Here is a 23,331-nt window from a genome sequence, read left to right on the forward strand (position 1 = left end):
TTAAAATAGGGAGGAAAAAGTTAGGGAAGTTGAGGAATTTGTTTAAGAAACCCGTTGTACTCCTTTAAGTATTCACCTATCCCCTAACTTGCCATATATTGAATCCTCTCCTAAGGACCCATTAATTCCCTGCCACTAGCCTCCTATCTCCCTGACCCTCTCTGTTCTTACCTTACTAACAGTTACACCAAACAAGTGCTACATCCTCCTTACTTTCCTTATCTCTGATCTCACTTACCTAATCACTGATTGTTTCTTCACAGTCTTGCCTTCTTCCTTTCTATTTTTTTTCTTACAAATGTTTTGCTTTTTGTAGTTTGTAATTTATTTGTATTTATATTTTATTTATGTTCTGGAGCTTACCTCCCCGGGCCTCTACTGAAAATGGACACATATCCAGTTAGACTAGACCGGTCAACAAATGTAAAATAAAATAAAGATGTATTGTGCAGAACTTCTATTGTCCTGGGATTTCCAGAGATGTAACAGGGTACTGCAGGACCTGTGAGCAGTGCCAAAAGGTAGGCAAGGCATGAGGCAAAGTCAAAGCTCTCTTGATGTCTTTGCCTGTGACTAAGGAGCCATTTCAGAGGGTAGCTATGGATATTGTGGGGACATTGAGTACCCCAAGTTCATCAGGGAAAAAGTATATTCTAGTGGTAGTAGATTATGCTACCAGATACACTGAGGCAGTGGCTCTGTCCTCCATTGAGGCTGAAAAGGTGGCAAATGCTTTGTTAGAAATTTTCAGCAGGGTAGGTTTCCCAAAGGAAATATTGACTGATAAAAGTGCAAATTTCATGTCAGACCTGCTCGCTTGTCTGTGGAAGTACTGTGGGGTGAAGCACCTAAAGACCACCCCCTACCATATAATGAGGGAGAATAGTGGGTGATTGTAAGTAATATTGAATAATAATTATAATAATAATAATGATCATAATCCTAATTATTAATGATAAGTGAATGATGACCTCTAAGTTTGCAGATTACTGTAGGCTAGGAGCACTCACTGAATCTTCAAATGATCTGACCAGCCTGCAGGGAGATCGGTCTCAAATAAATAACTACTGTCAAAACCACAGTCTAAAATTAAATACTAAAAAATGCATTACGGTATATTTTGTGAAGTCGCCTACCCCTGGGAACTACCACACTGACAACATGCCCCTAAGACATTTGCCCAGTTGTTCAGGGTTTGGGAACTTATGTGGACAGTGACTTAACTTTTGACCAACATGTGTTTGTTATTGTAAGAAAGTCCGTCTCTATTGCACAGATTATAAACAAACAAAGGGATTGTGCCTAGATCTAGAGATGCCACTTACTCCCTTTACTCAGCTTTCACTGGGCCAGTTATTGTCCATAATGCCCCCCCGGCATGTATCTGTTCAGACACATGCAACAAGTGGAGTTCCCACAAAGATACCTTACTAAAGGGATACAAGGCCTAAACAACAGGTCCTACATGGAATGACTGAAACCCCTGTCACTATACTATGTATCCTTCAGACTCCTAAGATGTGACCTGTGTCTGGCATAGAAGGCATCCTCTGACCTATTGCTACTGGATTTACTGCACATTAGAAAGTCAAATGGCATCATGAATACTTTGCTTAGGTATCTAAACCTCTTCTGCAACATTAAAGAACAGTTTGGAGGGACAGGTATATTTCACAGAGGATATCACTGCTGTGGAACAGACTCCCCATCCACATAAAACAAAGTTCATCCCTGACCACTTTCAAGTACAACTTAGATATATGGATGGGAAACAGAAAATTTACCCTAGAATTGCCACATGCACTACAAATGAGCAGATGCACCTCCTAAATGCTTTATCCTAGGCATGGGCCAATCAAATTATCTGTGATATGATCCTAGTTATTCTCATTAGGGGTAATATGTAATTATCAACCATGGGACAGGTAAGGCCAATCTATAACCAAATGGGATAGGTTGTTTCAAACGCGAAAATGGCAATTAGCTAGATACAATTTTTGCAAGAGCAGCTAGCCTTGTACTTACCTGTGAACCTATAACCTTACATTTGACATGCACATACAAAAATGCATAAAAAATCACCAAAAAAGTGGAATGCTTTATGATCCAAACACATTCTCACCAACACAACTAAAACTACACTCGCCACAACTTGGCACCTGCTTTCACTAGTTTATGGAACACCCATTTTTACTAACTTCCAGACAGCACAAAAAACATTTGAGCAAGGCTATAATAAAGTGGCTAAATTAGCAGCTAGTGCCACTTTCATAACACACTACTGTATAGCACTGAAAGCCTAAATTGGTTAGAATTAACCCATCAACTAACATGTGCAGAGCTTCTTCCCACCTATAACATTAGCCAGCAATCACCTGCTTGTCTGGCACTAGTACCATTCTATACAATTATGTTCTACTGCATCATCATGATTCAGTGAGGAAAAACCTTTCTGTCCACAACCCCATCAAATCTGCAGGGCATGATCTATATGTATACCATGTTGCTAAGGCCTGGGACTTCTTACCTATATCCATTAGGTCAGTACCCTCCCTCCAGTCCTTCAAAACCATACTGAAATAGTTCTTAGCCAAAATCTGTCTCTGTTTTTACTCAGCCTCAGGATAATGATATTCTTAAATATTGAACAAGTTCCTTTTCATAGCTTATACCTCCTTACTCCCCCTTTTCACTAACTTCCTAAAATTATCTAGATATGTAATAACTTATTTTCCCTAACTTCATACTGCAATTCCTGTATGTATCATAGTAGTTCACCTTTCACGTCTAAAAACTGTCTACAGTTTCTCGAATCAATAAATCATTGTTATACAAGTTGTATTTGTTTTAACTAATTTTGTCACATTATGTCCAATTTGGTATAATTATTTAACCCGTAAATGTTTTGTTTTGGAGTTTTTGTTTTTAAAATGTTTTCAAAATTTGTTTGAAATACTATGGAACTTTTCACCCTGGGCCTCCAATAAAAATGGACACCAGCCCAGTTAAACTTTCAGACGTCAGGAAACAAATAATCATGCTTGACCTTATCCTTACAATTGTTTAGTCTGCTTACACCCCACTTCTACTTTTTCTATTTCTTTTGGCTGCTCCCGTTAGGGGTCGCCACAGCAGGTCATCGGTTTCCATTTCTTCCTGTCCTTTGCACCTTTCCCTGTCACACCAACCGCCTGCATGTCCTCTCTCACCACATCCATAAACCTTATCCTAGGCCTTCCTCTTTTCCTCTTACCTGGCAGCTTCATCTTTAGCATCCTTTTCTCAACATACCGAGCATCCCTCCTCAGCACATGTCCAAACCAATGTAATCTTGCCTCTCTGGCTTGTCTCAAAACTGTCCAACCTGGGCTGACCCTCTAATATACTTATTTCTAATCCTGTCCACCCTCGTCACACCCAGTGCAAATCTTAACACCTTTAACTCTGCCACGTCAAGCTCTGACTCCTTCCTTTTTGTCAATGCCACTGTCTCCAATACATATAACATAGCTGGTCACACTACCTTCTTGTAGACCTTCCCTTTCACTCTTACTGGTACTCGTCTGTCACAAATCACTCCTGACACACTTCTTCACCCACTCCATCATGCCTGTACTTTCTTCTTCACCGCTCTTCCACACTCGCCACTACTCTGAACTGTTGATCCCAAGCATTTAAACTCATCCACCTTCGCCAACTCTACTCCCTGCATCCTCACCATTCCTCTATCCTCCCTCTCATTCACACACATAATTTCTGTCTTAGTCCTGCTGACCTTCATTCCTCTCCTCTCTAGAGCATATCTCCACCTCTCCAAGGTCTTCTCAACCTGCTCCCTACAGATCACAATGTCATCTGCAAACATCATAGTCCACAGGGACTCCTGTCTGATCTCATCTGTTAACCTGTCCATCACCATTACTATAATATAATATATTATAATATAATACACAATTTGTGAGTGCAACTACCCAAATGAAAACCAAGAAAAAGTTACACCCAGATAAGGAAATGTGTGGAAATAACTGGCCACCCACACCACAACTAAAATCACCAGACTGGAAAAATACAAAAGCAATATTACTGGTCATTAGCTACTTCATACTGCTCAACTATCCCTGATTTGCCGTATATTATGAACATTCTCCTTATATAAATGTTTTCATTTTTTGGTAAATCAGTGTAGATTACAGTCAGTCTGTAATGTCAGACATTAGAGTTTCATACTTTAGTCTTTAGGAAATCCATGTTGTTGAAAATCCAGTTATTCTACTAACGTGAGTTAGGGTAATATTTAAAACTTACACCTGTTTTTGGACTTGGAAAGACTCTGGTGGTCATTAATCTAGTATAAAGCTATAAATCTATTATTTATGCACAAAACATGGTACAATACACTGAATGCATCATTCATATTTATTTCTTCCTACAACATATAGTCAAAAATCAAGATTTGACATAAATAATGAAAGAGAATGTAAATAATCTCATACATAAAAATGTACACTAACCTGTAGCATCCTACAGTAGGCTTGTAAGCGTGTACCAGAATGTCTTACTGGAGCCATGGTTTTGTGTGAAGCAGACCATTGTTTCAGTTGAGCCAGCAGGAAAATCTACTCAGTATCAGAGCAATAAAACATGGCTATATTCAGTGCCACATACAGTACCAGGAGGTAAAGGGACATGTCCGGTTTCACACCCCCTCAACAAAACTAATTCTAAACATATTCTATCAACAAAAAGAAAACACAATAAGTATTGTACAAAAAATACCTAAATAAGCCAGTTAAATAAGTCAACAATGAACACATATCCTCAGTTGAGCTAAAACCCTGCAGAGCAAAGCAAAAAGAACATGGTAAAGCTCCTAGAAAACCAGACTGGCAAGCAATCAGTGAAAAAATAGCCAGTTAGCAATGTAGATAACACTCCTTCATTAACACAAACACACACTGAAATTATTGCACACTCAGAACATAGGAAAACTAGCAACCTGTACAAAATCAAGCCTATAATACAAAGCTTTACACATATAAACCATGCAACATGAAACAAGTACATCAAATACATGCTGTCCACTTAAATTTCTCCAGTAATGAACCCAAACACAAGAGATGCCATCAATAACCCACAGTTTAAATCTGAATCTCCCAAACATAAATAATGTTCACTTACCTGTAATGTACAAGTGTGCAGTCTAAACAAGTCCCATTAATTCTTCGAGCAGCCATATCCTACAAAGATGACTGCTTCTCCAGATGACTTGCACAGACTGTACAGAACATCTTAAAGAGCAGAATATAGCAATTATCTGTAAAACTTAATCAGAAAAAAACTTTGCCACCTATAGCAAATCATGACAGTCATTTATAATCCCACTGTCACCAACTACAAAAAGTAAAATTCTTAAAATAGTAGTAATTTAATAAAAAAGGCTGCACCAACCTCTCGTCTAACCTTCCCTTATGACTGTGAGTTCCACAACTGAGCAGAATTCTGTAAAAATCGACACATATTTCAAAAAACAGCATACCCACCCCAAACAATTAAGCCAAGCCTTGTTTCTCCACGTGATGCACCTAGACCATATTTGACTTTACTACTTTGTAAGGAATGCACAAATAGATTACACAGTTTAACACATTCAGATAAATACATACATTTGAAATGCATAACACATTTTAAACAGCTCAGCATTTAAACCTCTCACTGAATGAAATGAAAGTCAATACCAAGCAAGAAACCAATGCACTTAGCACCTCATCAAGTTGGATATGGCCATTCTCACCTCTGCTGGCACCTATTGTTTAATCTAGTATGTCCAAGATCAAAAATGACTGTAGCAATTGTAGAATAATTAACATGCAAACCAACTGACTCAGGCTTCTCTCACCACAAACTGAGAATTATGTCACTTTTTTAATATATTTAGTCAATGTTTTAGTTAATGTAACAAACTTTAAAATTAATTTTCAGCAGAGCTTGATATATGCAGAAAAGTATAAGAAAGCTACGTACACAGTTGTAAGTCTCCTATGTAGAGGAGTGTTATAAGAACACACTTGGAACCGATGTGAAAAAAAAATAATTGAAGTGAAAATCAGGGGAGCCGCAAATAGCTGCCCAATAGGATAGCTGATAAACAGAGGTTGGCACGATTTGCTTCCCTTTCAAGAACAAAAACCTCTAAATGTATGAGCTGGGTTAAGCTTACAGAGACTGGCATCTCAAGATGGCCTGAAGCGCAAAAGCAAAACGTACATTAAAGTATTTTGACTGATACATTTTTTGCAGACTGATACAATGTGCAGACAAATCTTTCTATGTGGCACACCTCATCGCTAAGGGCTTTTCATCCAGAAAAAAGGAGGTCATTGTCCCACTGTATTCATCCCTCATTAGACCCATTATAAAGTACAACGCCCCGTTTGGTATGTACCTCGCAGGACATCTGCAACAGCTGGAAAGGCCGCAGAAATACCTCACTAAAAGAATCACAGGCCTAAAGCAAATGCCCTATGCTGACCGTCTAAAAAAACTCCAGCTATAGTCTATGGCATATCATCTACTCAGAGGTGATCTCTGCTTAACATACAAGGCATGTCAAACCCTGAGCCGTTGGACATGCTCCACTTAAAGAAATCCCAATCCCTCAGAACCACACGCTCCAGGAATCTAAACCTTGTCATTACAATGAGCAAAACATGCTGGAGGGATAGGTTCCTGACCCAGAGACTCCCCATACTCTGGAATAGACTTCCCATACATGTCAAGCAGAGCGCCTCCTTGGCCCTCTTCAAAAGGAACCTTGACAATTGGACGGGAGATAGGAAATTCACCTCTGGGATCATGTCAGTTGCCCTGCTAGACAGGGGTCCAGGGAAGTAAATATTGTGGGAAGAAATATCCAGGGAATTGTTATGGCTAGGCTTGTATAGGCCCTCGGGCCGATAGCCTAGTACCAACCTATGAAGACTGCACATACTCCTTCTCCACCTCCACATACTGCATCTCCATGCAGGTGACCCAGGAGTCACCAGGAAAGCAGACCTAAGCATGTTATGCCCACTAATTGTGCTTCCATCCATGGATGTGACTTAGTCATATGTCATAGGCTCATAGGAGTTGCAAATTAATTGAGCTGGAAGGACATTTCAGCTTTGCCATTACCCACCCTTAAGCCTTTCCACCCTTTTCAAGAAGGACTAAGCCAGTCATACCAGGGATGAATTTATGAATACCCTTTTTACAGGCAGACAGTGTGTTGCACTGTTAAAATGGGAGAGCTAGTTTATTCTAGGGAGGTGGCTAAGCACTGTGTTATAAACTATACCTCCACCATGTGCATTTATTTGTTGGAGTGGATGTATATCCATAGTCCTAGTATTAGATTGACTCCTGAGTTTATAGATGTGTAATAGTTTTTTGAATTACTGGATCCAATGTAACCAGCAAAACTTTCTTGCTTTGCCGTAGTAACAAATGATAACTCTGCCCATAACTCTAACCCTAACTTGCATCTGAAACCCAAAACCCAAAAAAAAGGCTGTTCCCATAACACTACCAATGCAGAAGTCAGTTGGGACTCGCATCACACACGTGCATGTGGCACACACACACACACACACACACACACACACACACACACACACACACACACTACATTACCCATTTGCCTTGAATCATAACATAGGACGAGTGACATGGGATCCAGAATTCAGACCAAGAGGCACTCAGTTAATGTTGGAGGAATATAGAGGAATGGATCATCCCTACTGAAATGCATGCTTCTAGTATCTTCTAGTGCTAATGTTGATAGTATATAGCACGTGGTTAGAAAAAAACGGCCAAAGCACATGGCAGCAACTGTGAGTCCTGTAACTACCCCTGGGGAGCCACATAGCTTTCTAGCAAATTCCGCAGCACACACAGTCTCAGTGAAGCACAAGGATGAGTCAGCAAACTCAGAGCCTGTGACCTCACCTAGCCTTATAGTAAGCTGTCATAATTGTGGTGGCAGTCTTGTATCTACAAGAGTAAAGTGTTTAGACCTTGGCCAGCAGTGACACAGATGTAAAAAGTGGAATCATTTCCAAATATGTTGTAAATCAAAAGAGTCACATTCTTTTTATTAAAAAGAGAACATTCAAAGAGACAAGCTGAGCAATTAGAAAGCTGTGACCCTACTTTTTATGTTGATGGTGTGCCTGTGCTTAATGAAACAGTCAATACAGTAGATTTATGGGCAAAGAATGAAATATTTTGTACTGTTCAGATACATGGGTCTCTCATAGAGCTCAAAGTTGGTACAGGTTCATAGTGCAATGTTATATCAGCAGAAATATTTGTTAAGAGTATGTGCTGGTGAGAAGCTTGATTTGGCAAAGTGTAAGAAGCTTGTTGCTTATGGTGGTGAAGAGATTCAAGCTGAGAGCTCAGTAGTGCTTTCATGTCAGCTATGACTTGCAATTTTACATGGTCAGAAGACATGTGCAGTCATTGGTGGGCTTCCAAGATAGTCTGAGAATGGGACTGATTTCACTTAATGAGAAAATACATCATATAAGCTTAAAAGATAACTGTTCCATTTTTGCCCAGACTGGGATGCACAAGCCAGTGCATTTCTTTGTGCCGGTCCCAAGCCCGGATAAATGGGGAGGGTTGCATCAGGAAAGGCATCCGGCGTAAAATTGTGCCACATCACACATGCAGAAAACTGTACAGAAACTCATACCGGATCGGTCGAGGCCCGGGTTAACAAGGACCGCCACCAGTACTGTTGGCCAACAGGGTGCTGGCGGAAATTGGGCTACTGTTGGCCAAAGGAGGAGAAGAGGTGGAAGGCATGCCCAAAGGCAGGTAAGGGCTAGGACTGTGATAGTGAGGGTTGGAACTTTGAATGTTGGCAGTATGACTGGTATAGAGGTAGCTAGCTGATATGATGAACTGTATCCCCCCCCACTCCAGTAGACTACGTATATTCCCTCTCATACTTCTAGTTTAATTAATTAACCCTTCATATATATTGCCTTCCTAGCCCTAGTCTAACCTTGCCTGATTTTCTTTTCCTCACCTCTGTGGTTATTACCCGACTGCCCACTAGGTGGCACCCTCCTAACTGCTCCTCTCTTGTTGCCCTTCATCCTCATAAGACTGCCTTCTTTTTTGAACTCCTTTCTAGTATTATTACCACTGACCAGACATATTACCTCTTTTGCTAAACCTTTCCCATTATCTGCCTTTACTATTCACTTCTACTACACCCTACTCTTCTACACAGATCACAAAGCCTACTTACCCCTGCAGTCCCTCCTCCACAATCAGAATTTCACTGATTGTTCTCACTCAACTGTCTCAACCCGCTCCGTTCGCCCTGCGGGCTCACTCCGCTCCCCTCCCTACCCCCAATTCCCACCCACCCCCAGGGCTCCTCAATATATTTTCACTACGCCACACCCCTACTTTTACCAACACCAATCAAATAAATTCTCCTTATTGCCACTCCCCTCCATAATTATTCAATTACCTCTCCTAACAAAGTGTAATACCCCACCCCACCCTTACAGCTTCTAATACCTCCCTGCTATTTATACAAACCCTTATCTATCTTCCCATCTTTTACCTACATCATGGCCAATATTACCTACCTAACTCAACTAAAATGTTTAGCCTTTATATTACTTCTAACTCCTCTAGTAACTATCTACACATTAACCTCTTATGAACAACCACTCCACCCACACCTTATATTGCCTTCTAAGCTCACTTCCACACCACTACTACCTATTCCTCTTTATAGCTTTAACACCACAACTTCTCCCTGCTACCTCCATGCCAAATATCACAGGCTAAACCACATAAAATACAGTACTCACCTTGCAAGGAAAACACTTTGTTTTTACTTCCTTAACATTAACAACCCCACATATAGAATACTCCACTTAGCCCTACTAGATGGAGACATTCATCCTAATCCTGTCCCACACAATATTCCTGACACTATACAAATTACCTCCAACATTACTCCTCCACACACACCTAATAAGCCTCCAAACTCCCTTTCCATAGCACATCTTAACATTCGTAGCATTAACAATAAAACCACCCATCTTCATGCCCTTTTAGAATTCTACAACTTTGATTTCCTATGTCTATCCGAAACATGGCTAAAACCATCCATTAATGACAATGAACTTATCCCACCTGCCTACAGTATCCTGAGAATGGATCGTATTAACAAAAAGGGAGGTGGTGTAGCAGTCCTCTTTAAAAATAATCTACATGTCACCATATCTAACATAAATCTACCTACATTTAATAACTCAAAAATCCTAGTCACTAAACTTCAAATCAACAAATTCAAATCCATTAACATCGCTTGTATTTACCTTCCCCCTGGTAATAACATTAATACCCTTGAAAACATTCTTAACTGGATATCTATCAATCTTCCACAAGAAACCTTAATACTTGGCGACTTTAACATCGATTGGAAATCCTGTAGTACCCCTCAGCCCACCACCCACATTAATCTTCATGGCTTCTCCCAAGTTATAACCTCCCCCACAAGAATTGATAAAAGTAACAATAAAGAAAGTATACTAGATTGGATTCTTACAAACTCCCCACATCTTACATACAAGGCAGAAACCCTCCCTGATAATCTAAGTGATCACTTACTCACTTATATCATCAGACACAAAATTAACTTACCTAACCCAACTACATATCGTACAATCAGGACTACAAAATCATTCAACCCAGAACTTTTCCAGCTAGAAATTAAACACTGTGACTGGTCACCACTAAAAACACTTCCCCTAGATGAAGCAGTTGACTACTTTAATACCTCATTCTTATCCATCCTTAACCAACATGCCCCAGTACGCTCTATTAGAAGTAACACTAAACCTGCCCCATGGCTCACCAAAGACACTAGACAAAAAATTCTCCTCAGAAACAAATCGTGGTCAAAATGGCACACTACCAGGAATCCAACAGACCACCTAACCTTCAGACAACTTAGGAATACCACTAAAAAAGCTATCCTGCTAGATAAAAAAAACTTTTACATCCAACTACAAAAAACTAACCAAAGAAATCCACAAAAGTTTTGGTCCAGCATCAACAAACTCCTACACCCAGGCCAATCTATAACACCTACCCCTCTAGGCTCTAACCAAGAAAACCCAACACAAACTGCTAATGCCTTTAATTCTTTCTTTACAGACACCATTCTAACTCTAGCTAAACAACTATCTCCTACTTCCCCCAATCTAACCACCTCTTCCCCTTCCCTCTTCCATTACTTCAGCTAAAACCAGTTCCTACATCCTTTATTTGCTCCCTACTAGAAAAATTGAAACCTACCACTCCCTCTGCTGACCATCTACCTGCTGAGTACCTGCAAAAAGGTGCCAAAGCCATAGCCCTCCCCATTTCCATACTCATAAACAGAACTATATCCGAAGGAAATATCCCATCTATCTGGAAAATCTCACACATCATCCCCCTTCATAAAGGTGGTAACTCTATCGACATCTCAAACTATAGACCAATAGCCTTACTCTCTCCACTAGCAAAAATTATGGAAAAATGTGTCCATAAGCAAGTACTCACCAATCTAATAGATAATAACTTACTTGCCAATTGTCAACATGTCTTTAGACCTAACCACAGCACCACCACAGCCCTCCTCTCCTTCACAGACTGTATTAATTCTAACCGTAATAACAATACCCTTTCCTCCTCTGTCTTCATTGATTTATCTAAGGCTTTTGATATGGTTAATCACCAGCTCCTTATTGAAATACTTAAAACTCTTTCTCTTGATTCTCTAGCATTACAATGGTTTAAATCCTACTTAGACAATAGACAACAAGCAGTACTATGGGAAGGTAACCTATCCTCTCTCCTCCCTATTTCCCTTGGTGTCCCCCAAGGCTCCATCTTAGGCCCACTGTTATTTTCCATTTTCATTAATGACCTCCACCTAGCAATCCCACATACCACCTGCATTCAGTATGCAGATGATTCCACTATTATTTGCTCAGCAAATAACCCTGCCGAGCTACAATCTCTTACACAAAATGCATTTAACACAGTGGAACAATGGTTTTTAAACCGTTGCCTTTTACTTAACCCAAAAAAAAAACAAACTCCTACTCTTTACTCCTACTCGTAGAACTCCCCCTCTTCACTTTACTCTTACATCCAAAAATGGGGCTCTCATATCTCCTGACATAACCACCAAACTTCTTGGAATTACTATAGACAATAATCTAAACTTTGACACTCATACTAACATCACTATAAAACAGAAAACTGTGTTCACCTTCCTTAATCAAAAACTTCTCCTACTCCTTCAACCAAAATCGCTATAGCTAGAACTCATTAATCACACTACCCTTACTCTATGCCTCACTCATATACACCAATCTCTCAAAACATAATCTAAACAAACTTGCTACGGCCTATCACTCCATTGCTAGATTTGCCACAGGTTCTCCTTTTCGTACTCATCATTGCAACAACCTTAAACAACTTGGATGGCTTGAATTTCAAAACCAGATACTATCTCAACAACTCACTATTATACATAAGAGCTTGTACTACCCCACCTATACACCTATACTGACTACCCTCATCACCCCTTATAACAATCTCAAGAACCTACGCTCCTCAAATAAGCCACTTATTACTATTAACAAATCCAAGAACTCAGCTGGAGATTCTCTGTTCTCTAACTCCGTAGGCAAACACTGGAACAAACTTCCCTCTGAACTCCTAGCTCTAACCTCCACAAGACTCTTTAAACTAAGAATAAAACAATTTCTCAGTTCTCACTGGCTTTGCCCTTGTACTAACCCTGACTAAATATCTTCTCTGCTCCTATCAAGAATATATTCCACCACTCTACATACTCTTGCTGCCTCTTAGATACCTTTATCTCACTATATCATATGATACATTTCTATAATTTATTAACAGTATATACTTTCTGTTATCCTGCTTCCAAATGAAAACTACTAATTTGTTCCTATTCCTATTGCAATGCATATCACCTCAGCATAACCTTGGTATCCTTGTAATGTCAACTGAACCTAATCAGTATGTCTGTATTCTGCTTAATTATTATTATAGTTCTTTTAATTTTAAACAATTTATTACAGTCATATATTGTGTATGTAAATGGCTATAACTGATTAGAGCTATTTTACTACTGTTATTCTGCTTTGAACTTATTATTTTTTACTGTAAAAAGTATGCTGTGCTGGAGCTTTTCTCCCCGGGCCTCTACTGAAAATGGATCTTATTCCAGTTAGACTAGCCCGGTTAACAAATGTAAAATAAAATAAATAAATAAAAAAAATATTGTGTGTGCAAGAGACCAGATGGAAGGGGAGCAAGGCTAGGTGTATCAGAGATGGTTTCAAATTGTTTTATCATGGTGTGGATGGGAGGAGAAATGGCGTAGGCATTATCCTGAAGGAAGAGTATGCTAAGAATGTTTTGGAGGTGAAAAGAGTGTCGGATAGAGTGATGTTTATGAAGCTGGAAATTGATGGTTTAATGATGAATGTTAGTGCATATGCTGCACAAGTTGGGTGTGCAATGGATGAGAAAGAAAAATTTTGGAGTGAGTTGGATGAAGTGGTGATGACTGTACCCAAGGGTGAGAGACTGGTGATTGGAGCAGATTTCAATGGGCATGTTGGTGAAGGGAACAGAGGGGATGAGGAAGTGATGGGTAGGTATGGTGTTAAGCAAAGGAATGCAGAAGGTAGTGGATTTTGCGAAAAGGATGGACATGGCTGTGATGAATACGTATTTTAACAAGAGGGAGGAGCATAGGGTGACATACAAGAGTGGAGAAAGATGCACACAGGTGGATTATATCTTATGTAGAAGGGCCAATCTGAAGGATATTGGAGACTGTAAAGTGGTGGCAGGGGAACATGTAGTTAGGCAGCATAGGATGGTGATTTGTAGGGTGATATTGGTGATCAAGAAGAGGAGGATGAGTGTGAGGGCAGCACCAAGGATCAAATGGTGGAAATTGAAAAAGGGTAATTGTGAGGTGATGTTCAGGGAAGAGTTAAGACAGGCACTCTGTGGCAGCGAAGAGTTACCGAATAGCTGGGTAACTACAGCAGAGCTAGTAAGAGAGATGGCTAGAAAGGTGCTTGGTGTGACATCTGGAAAGAGGAAGGAGGACAAGGAGACCTGGTGGTGGAATGAAGAAGTACAGGAGAGTATACAGAGAAAGAGGTTGGCAAAGAAGAAGTGGGATTGTCAAAGAGATGAAGAAAGTAGACAAGAGTATAAGGAGATGAGGTGCATGGCAAAGAGAGAGGTGGCGAAGGCTAAGGATAAGGCGTATGAAGAGTTGTATAAAAGGTTGGACACTAAGGAGGGAGAAAAGGACCTGTACCGATTGGCTAGACAGAGGGACCGAGCTAGTAAAGATGTGCAGCAGGTAAGGGTGATAAAGGATAATGAGGGAAACGTACTCACAAGCGAGGAGAGTGTGTTGAGCAGATGGAAAGAGTACTTTGAGGGGTTGATGAATGAAGAGAATGAGAGGGAGAGAGGGTTGGATGATGTGTGGATAGTGAATCATGAAGTGCAGTGGATTAGCAAGGAGGAAGTAAGGATAGCTATGAAGAGGATGAAGAACGGAAAGGCTGTTGGTCCAGATGACATACCTGTGGAAGCATGGAGGTGTTTAGGTGAAATGGCAGTGGAGTTTTTAACTAGATTGTTTAATGAAATCTTGGAAAGTGAGAGGATGCCTGAGGAATGGAGAAAAAGTGTTTTGGTACCGATTTTTAAGAATAAGGGTGATGTGCAGAGCTGTAGTAACTACAGAGGGATTAAACTGATCAGTCACAGCATGAAGTTATGGGAAAGAGTAGTGGAAGCTAGATTAAGAAGGGAAGGTGGTGATTAGTGATCAGCAGTATGGTTTCATGCCAGGAAAGAGCACTACAGATGCAATGTTTGCTCTGAGAGTGTTGATGGAGAAGTACAGAGAAGATCAGAAGGAGTTGCATTGTGTCTTTGTGGATTTAGAGAAAGCATATGACAGGGTGCTTGGAGAGGAGTTGTGGTATTGTATGAGAAAGTCGGGAGTGTCAGAGAAGTATGTAAGAGTGGTACAGGATATGAACGAGGGTAGTGTGACAGTGGTGAGGTCTGCGGTGGGAGTGACGGGTGCGTTTATGGTGGAGGTGGGACTACATCAAGGATCAGCTCTGAGCCCTTTCTTATTTGCAATGGTGATGGACAGGTTGACAGACGAGATCAGACAGGAGTCCCCGTGGACTATGATGTTTGCAGATGACATTGTGATCTGTAGTGAGAGTAGGGGACAGGTAGAGGAGACCCTGGAGAGGTGGAGATATGCTCTAGAGAGAAGAGGAATGAAGGTCAGCAGGACTAGAACAGAATATATGTGTGTGAATGAAAAGGAGGATGGAGGAATGGTGAGGATGCAGGGAGTAGAGGTGATAAAGGTGGATGAGTTTAGATACTTGGGATCAAAAGTTCAGAGTAATGGTGAGTGTAGAAGAGAGGTGAAGAAGAGAGTACAGGCAGGATGGAGTGGGTGGAGAAGAGGGTCAGGAGTAATTTGTGACAGACGAGTACCAGTAAGAGTGAAAGGGAAGGTCTACAAGAGGGTAGTGAGACCAGCTATGTTATACGGGTTGGAGACAGTGGCATTGATAAAAAGGCAGGAGTCAGAGCTTGATGTGGCAGAGTTGAAGATGTTAAGATTTGCACTGGGTGTGACGAGGATGGACAGGATTAGGAATAAGTATATTAGAGGGTCAGCTCAGGTTGGAAGGTTTGGAGACAAAGCCAGAGAGGCAAGATTACGTTGGTTTGGACATGTGCTGAGGAGGGATGCAGAGTATATTGGGAAAAAGATGCTAAGGATGAAGTTGCCAGGTAACAGAAAAAGAGGAAGGCCTAAGATAAGGTTTATGGATGTGGTGAAAGGATATGCAGGTGGTTGGTGTGACAGAGCAAGATGCAGAGGACAGGAGGAAATGGAAACAGTTGATCTGCTGTGGCGACCCCTAACGGGAGCAGCCGAAAGAAGAAGAAGAAGAACATTTTTTTCTACCTATGCTCATCTTTTCAAAGACAAACTAGGCAAATTCTCAGTTGTATACTCCATCAAGTTAGCACCTGAAATCAACCCAGTTGTCAGAGCAGCCTGGAAAGTTCCAGTAGCTATGCAGAACAGAGTCAAAGCCGAGCTATACAAAATGGTGCAACAGGTGTGATTTGTCCAGTTGACGAACCAACTGAATGGGTGTCTTCCAATGGTGGTAGCTCCTAAGAAAAGCTCAGATTATATCCGAATATGTATTGATCCATGAGATTTGAACAAAGCACTGAAAAGACCTCATCATCCAATGCATACAGTTGAAGAAGTCACTGCTCTTATGCCAAACACCAGTGTTTTTTCTGTCTTGAATGCAAAGAGTTAATTCTGGCAAATTTTGCTTCACAGAAAATATTCATTGCTAACCACTTTCAGTAATCCTTTTGGCAGGTACGGATTTTTGAGAATGCCATTTGGGATCAATTCTAGCGGTGAAGTCTTCCAGCGTGCCATGAAACAATTTTTTTCTGTTTATCCGTGTGTTATTATAGTAAATGATATTTTAGTAGGAAGTAACGGTGAAGCCAAGCATGACAGAAACTTCAAGAAAGTTCAGGAAATAGCATGTGAAGTGAATCTTATGTGGAATCCACAGAAGTGCAAGTTCAGACTAAGAAACGTTACTTATGTTGGTCATTTGTTTACAAGCTCAGGCTTGCGACCAGATCCTTCCAAGCAAACAGCTGTTCTTGAGATGCCAGCTCCAGACACTGTTCGAGCCCTACAACATTTTCTTTGCATGGTTAATTATGTAGGCAAGTTCATTCCAGACTTAAGCCAACTTTCAGCACAGCTCAGAGACCTGACACGTAAAGATGTATCCTGGTCCTGGTTAAAACAACACCAAAAAGCATTTGATGTCATTAAATGCTCAGAGCTTATGTAACAAAATCCCTAACCTCCACGCCTGGCTTCTCCACAACAGACCCGATATTCTTTCAATCTCCAAAACCTGGCTCAAATCCCACATAAAAGTCTCAAAATTGATTTCTTCCAACTATTGCATCATCAGAAATTATAGAACTCATAAAAAAAGAGGGTGGTGTCGTTCTGCTGTACTCTTCATTCCTCTTAGTTACCCCTTACTCCAAACCTATCCCCAAATTTGGCAATGCTGAATTAATCCCAGCCCTTTTCACATAGACAAACATAACTCAATCTGTATTGTCACCCTTTACATCCCTCCTGGAGACAATGTCCCACTCTCTGGGTTCTCTACCAATATTTATTTATTTTATTTATTTTATTTTACTTTTGTTAACTGGGAAAGTTTGACTGGATACATGTCTCCAGCCGAAGCCTGGGGAGAAAAGCTCCAAAATAAAACATTTAACATGATGTATGCAGTAATATTAGCAATTTAACAAAAATTGAAAGAAAAATGCAAAAAGGTTACAAATTTAAGAGAATGTTCTAAGTAAGGTAATATTTACAGAGATATTAATCAATTTAACAGATATCAGAAGTCAGCCACACATAGATTCCATAATGAAGAAAGTTTCGAAGTAAGGTTTAAATTGATAAGAGAAGTCAAAAAAGTGGGAGATGGAGGAAGCAATAAAGGGGAAAAGAACATATTAGAGAAATGAGGGTGTAGGAAGAGGAGACAGGAAAAGGAAGGTCGTTTATAAAGAAAGAGAGGAAGAATGAGGTAAGAGAAAGGTAGGTTGGGTATAAGGCAGCAGAGCTGAGAAAGGAAGGTAGCAGTTCAGATGATGGAAGCTAGAGATAATAAAGGGGTGGAAGAAAAATAAATTGAAGGAGGGTGTGGAGAGAAAAGGGGAATTATCTTAGATAGCTAAGATGGAAATGGATTATATCAGTGACGTTGGGTTTGACTAAGCCTAACTAAGACTGAGACAAGCTTTGGTGGAAACTCAAGTCAGTGTAGTAACTCAGACTGAGTAAATTGGGTTTTAGTCAGGGTTTAGACAAGGACAGAGCCAGTTATTGTGCATGTGTGTCTTTAGTGATATTTTGAAGTGAGGCAAGGAGCAATTGGTGGTGAGTTCAGTAGGAAGGGAGTTCCATTTTTTGCCAGCAGTGTTAGAGAATAAGGAATCACCGGCTGAGTTGTTGGCTTTGGTGGGTTGTACTAGCATTCTGCTGGAAGAGTGAAGGCATGCTAGGTTGAAGTATGGGGTAATGATATTGGCTAGACTTGGGGTGTGGGTAGGTTGGAGGAGGATTGTATGAGTTACTATGAGTTGGTTATAATAGATTTGGTTGGGTAGCTCTAGCCAACCTAATTTTTGAAGATTATGGCAGTGGTGAGTTCTGTACTCTGAGCCTGAGGCAAATCTTGCTATATTGTTTTAACATTTTGTGAGTTTGTTGAGATTTGATTTGGATAAGTTAGTGAAGATGGGCGAGGCATAGAGGAGGGATGACAGAAGATCTGTACGAGCAATGGCTGTTCTGGCAGTTGGGGTTAGAAATTTCTTAACCCTATACATGGAGCCTATTTTTTTGTTTACTGTTTTTATAGTTTTGTCTATATGGGCATTGTAGTTTAGATTATCAATGATTATACCTAGCAGTTTTGTAATTGGTTCTGGAGAGATAATGGTGCCCTTATGAGAAGAGACTGAAAATGTTGGTGGTGCAATCTTCCGGGTGGGTGAGAATAGTAGAAGTTTGGTTTTGTTTGGGTTCAATAAGAGCTGATGATTATTAAGCCAGCTCTCTACTTTGTTGAACGTTGTTTGGGATAGGGATTGTAATTCTATGGGAGTTGCAGCAGATCAGATTAGTGTGGAGTCGTCTGCATACTGTATAGTAGTAGCATGAGGGATAGCTTTGGGCAGGTCATTTATGAAAATAGAGAAAAGGAGGGGTCCCAGAATAGAAAGTTGAGGTACACCTAGAGTGACTGGTAAAAGAGGGGATAGATGCTCTTTCCACTGAACTGCTTGCTGCCTGCCGTGTAAGTAAGAATGGAACCAGTTGATTGCTAGGTTTTCTATGGACAGGGATTTGAGAGAGTCTAAGAGTAGGTTGTGGTTAACCATGTCAAATGCTTTTGATATATCAAGGAAGAGGACAGAGGAAAGCAGGTTTTGATTGTGGTTTAGATTTATTTTGTGGGAGAATGTGAGAAGGGCAGTGGTGGTACTGTGGGCTGGTCTGAAACCATGCTGGGATGGTGCTAGGAGATTATTGTGTGTCAGGTGGTTAAGAAGTTGTTTTTGTTTGCATTTCTCCATTATTTTGGCTAGGGGAGAAAGTATGGTGATAGGGCTGAAGTTGGAGAGTTCAGTGGAGTTTCCCCCTTTATGAAGTGGAATAATATGAGCTATTTTCCAAATGGGTGGAATGTAGGATTCCTGGATAGAACGACTGATTAAGATGGAGATTGGATAAGCTATTACGTTGGCAGCTTTTTGTAGAAACTCTGCGGGAAGTTGGTCTGCTGCCAGGGAGGTAGGTTTTCATTTTTTTTAGTAATGATTTGATATAGTCTGTAGGGATGTAGTCGAATTTTAAGGGGGGGGGGGGTTCTCCTGAATAGCTGTGCTAGTAGTCAAGGAGGAGGGAGGTAGATTATTAGCTAGGGATTTTACAGTTTCTGTGAAGAAAGTGTTAAAGGTCTTCGCTACAGAATCAGGAGGTAGGTATAAAGTTGTTGATGGGGTGGGAATAGCAGATTTTCCTGGGTGTAGTAGTTTATTCACGCCTGACCAAAAATTTTGAGGGTGATTTTGGTGTTTTTGCTGCAAGTTGACATAGTAGCTTTGCTTGTCTTGCAGGATGGATCTTTTAGCTTTGTTTCTTAATTGTTTAAATAGCTGGTGTGCTTGAGGGGATTAAGTGGATCTCCAGGAGGTCCATGCTGCATTTCTGGCTGTTAGTTTTTGTGTGGTAGTGTTGGTAAGCCATGGAACTATTTTGGTTTTGGTTCTGATTCTACGTGTGGGAGCATAGTTGTCTAGAATCGCTAGGAATCTGGTGTTAAAGTAAGAAACTGCTTTGTCAAGAGGGAGTAGTTTAAGATTGTCCCATTTAAAAGAGCTTAAATCAGATAGGAAACTATTTAGGTTAAAGTTTTTTTTGGATCGGAGAGTTTTAAAGGTGGTTTGGTGGGGCAGGTCTTCTCTATTTCTCATTATGTAGGTTAGCATGTGATTGCTCATGGCCTCGGGTTGGGTGCCTGATTTGTATAAATGTGGTTTGTTATTTATTAAGATTTATTAAGAGATTTGTTATCTATTAAGATTAATATCTCTAATTAAACTGTAATCCTGGGGGATGTTAACATTAACTGGGATACAATTCAATCTCCAACTAACTCTCTAAATATAAATCTCTAATCACTCAACTTATTAACTGCTCAGCACTCTAGACTGGATTCTGGTCTCCCCATCTCCACTATATCTGCAATAATGGCAGCCTTCCAGACCTGCTAAGAGATCACCTTCCCACTTTTGCACATCATCTACCCTCCTTCCTACCTCTGTCCCACACCTACACCTATACTCGGTCCCTAAAAAAGGTTAACCCAAATACATTCTCAGATGCACTAAAAAGAGCTAACTGGAAACCACTAAAAACTTTATCCCTGGAAAATGCTATTACTTATTTCAGTTCAACCTTCTTAAAGTTGCTAGACTACTTTGCTCCCTGGAAAACTAAACAAATAAAAGGTAAATCCGTCCCTTGGCTAACTAAGAATACCTTGGCCACCATGCGACTCTGTGATGAAGCTTGGAAACACTACCATAAAACTAAAACTACTACTTCCCTTAATGAACAAAAAACACTCCGAAGCAAAGTAAAAAAAAAAAACTCATTATTTCAGACCACAAAGGCTATTTTTCCACTCTCCAAAAAAAAAAATCACAACAAAATACCTAAAAAATTCTGGGATGGAATCTCCTGTCTCCTCAACCCAAGCAAAAAAGAAAACCCCTGCCCTGACCCAAATGCCTCTGACTTGGATTTGGCCACTCAATTCAACTCATTCTTTGTTGACTCCATATCTAAACTTACATCTTCCTTCACTAATAATCCCGATTCTCCAACATAACCTCCGTATTTTCCACCCCCCCAGTTCATCTAGCTCCCAACCTCCTTCCTTCTCCATAAACCCTACCCCCAATCTCTACCATTAAAAAAACTTATTCAAATATTTAAACCATGTTCCAATGCTCCTGATGAAATAGCATCCTACTTCCTAAAGATAACGTCAGAAGCCATTGCCTTCCCTATCTGCATCCTAATAAATCGATCAATTTCAAACTGCCATGTTCCCCAGCTATGGAAAAAAGCCTAAATTGTTCCACTCCATAAGGGTGGCAACAATAATGACATCTCCAACCTCCGTCCCATTGCTATCCTATCCCCTATGCATCCACCTACAACTTCTACCCTATCTTATTAATAATAACCTTCTTACGGCCACCCAGCATGGATTCCGACACAGTCACAGCATCCACCACCGCCCTCCTCTCCTTCCTAGAAACCATAAACAAAGCCAGAGAATCTGGTCATATTGTATCCACCATCCTCTTAGACGTCTCTAAGGCCTTTGACACCATCTCTCACAATCTTCTCCTTACTAAGCTCACTAAACTAAACCTATCCCATTCCTCTAATAACTGGTTCATCAGTTGCCTATCAAATAGGCAACAAGCAGTTAAGTGAAAAAAAAACACTTCACCATTCATAAACACTCCTACAGGTGTGCCCCAGGGCTCAATTCTAGGTCCCCTTCTATTCACTATTTTCATCAATGACTTCTACCATGCCATCCTTAATGCCAACCTCATCCAATACGCCAAAGACTTGACCATAATCTGCTCCGCTACCTCCATTTCCTCTTTAACAAAATTAACCCAAGATGCTTTCTCCTCTACTGAACAATGGATGCTAGACAACCATCTAGCATTAAATGCTAACAAGGCTAAACTAATGATATTTCCACCCTCTAAAAGCATTACCCTAGACAAAAACTCATTTTCTATCACCAGCCGAAATAACACTCTTCTTGAAACAGTCTCCTCCACTAAACTAGTAGGAATCCTCATTGATGACCAACTAAAGTTTGATACCCATCTACATGCAAACATAAAAAAACTCACAAGAAACTTGGCATGCTTTACCGGCACAACCATTTCATCTCTCCTTCTACCAGGCTTGTACTTGTTAACAAATACCTTATCCCTTCCCTCCTGTATGGGGCATATATCCTTACTAACTTGCAAACCTCCCTAAAATCAAAACAACAGGCCACAGATCAAACACGCATCACTGCATCTCCCTACGCAAACTGAACTGGATTGAGCTACCCAATTATCTTACCTACATTCAACTCATCCAAACACACAAACTTATTTTTAGTCCTTCTCTTTGCCCTCCCTTGCTTCTACCTTCCAAATGCACCTTCCTAACAGATGCCTGAGATACAACGTCCAAAATCTAATAGAACTATATAAACCTGCCCGCCCTCCAGGGAAACATCTTCTATCCATCTCCCTAGCACATCACTGGAATTCTCTCCCACCTCTTATCTGTACCACAGACACTCTCTCTACCTTCAAAGCTTTACTTCACTCACACTTAATCTCACAGTGGGAATGGTCTTGCTCCCATCCTTCATAACTTCCTTGGCTATACTTATGTCTATACCAAGCATATCTCCTAATTAGCCTCCTATAGCCTCATACTTTCTCCAACAGCTGTCATCATTATCATACTTTAATAGTAATTTAATTCATTTGAAAAGATTTTTTCATGCATTTGCCCCCACTTGCCAAGTTTACTGCAAGTGTTGTTACCTTGCATTTTTTCTAAATCTCATTTATTACCTGTAAGTTTTTGCAATTTTTGAAAGTTTGTGATTTTGTAATTTTTCTAATTTTCAATATCTGTATTTTGCTGGAGCTTTTCTCCCTAGGACTCCATTGAAAATGGGCTCCTCACGGCCCAATGGACTATCCTGGTAAACAAACTGCAAATAAATAAATGTCCTGAAACAAAGAATTGCCAGTCCACCTACTTTAAGACATTATGATGTTCACAAACCAGTTACTCTTTCTTGCGATGCTTCAAAATTTGGTCTTGGTGCAGTCATTCTTCACAAGGGTCAAGCAGTAGATTATGCATCTAGAACTCTAACCCAAACCAAGATACAGTATGAGCAGATTGAGAAA

This window comes from Protopterus annectens, chromosome 7.part1 (genome assembly GCF_019279795.1).
Source record: "Protopterus annectens isolate FY-2018-M chromosome 7.part1, PAN1.0, whole genome shotgun sequence".
Classification (NCBI taxonomy): Eukaryota; Metazoa; Chordata; order Ceratodontiformes; family Protopteridae; genus Protopterus; species Protopterus annectens.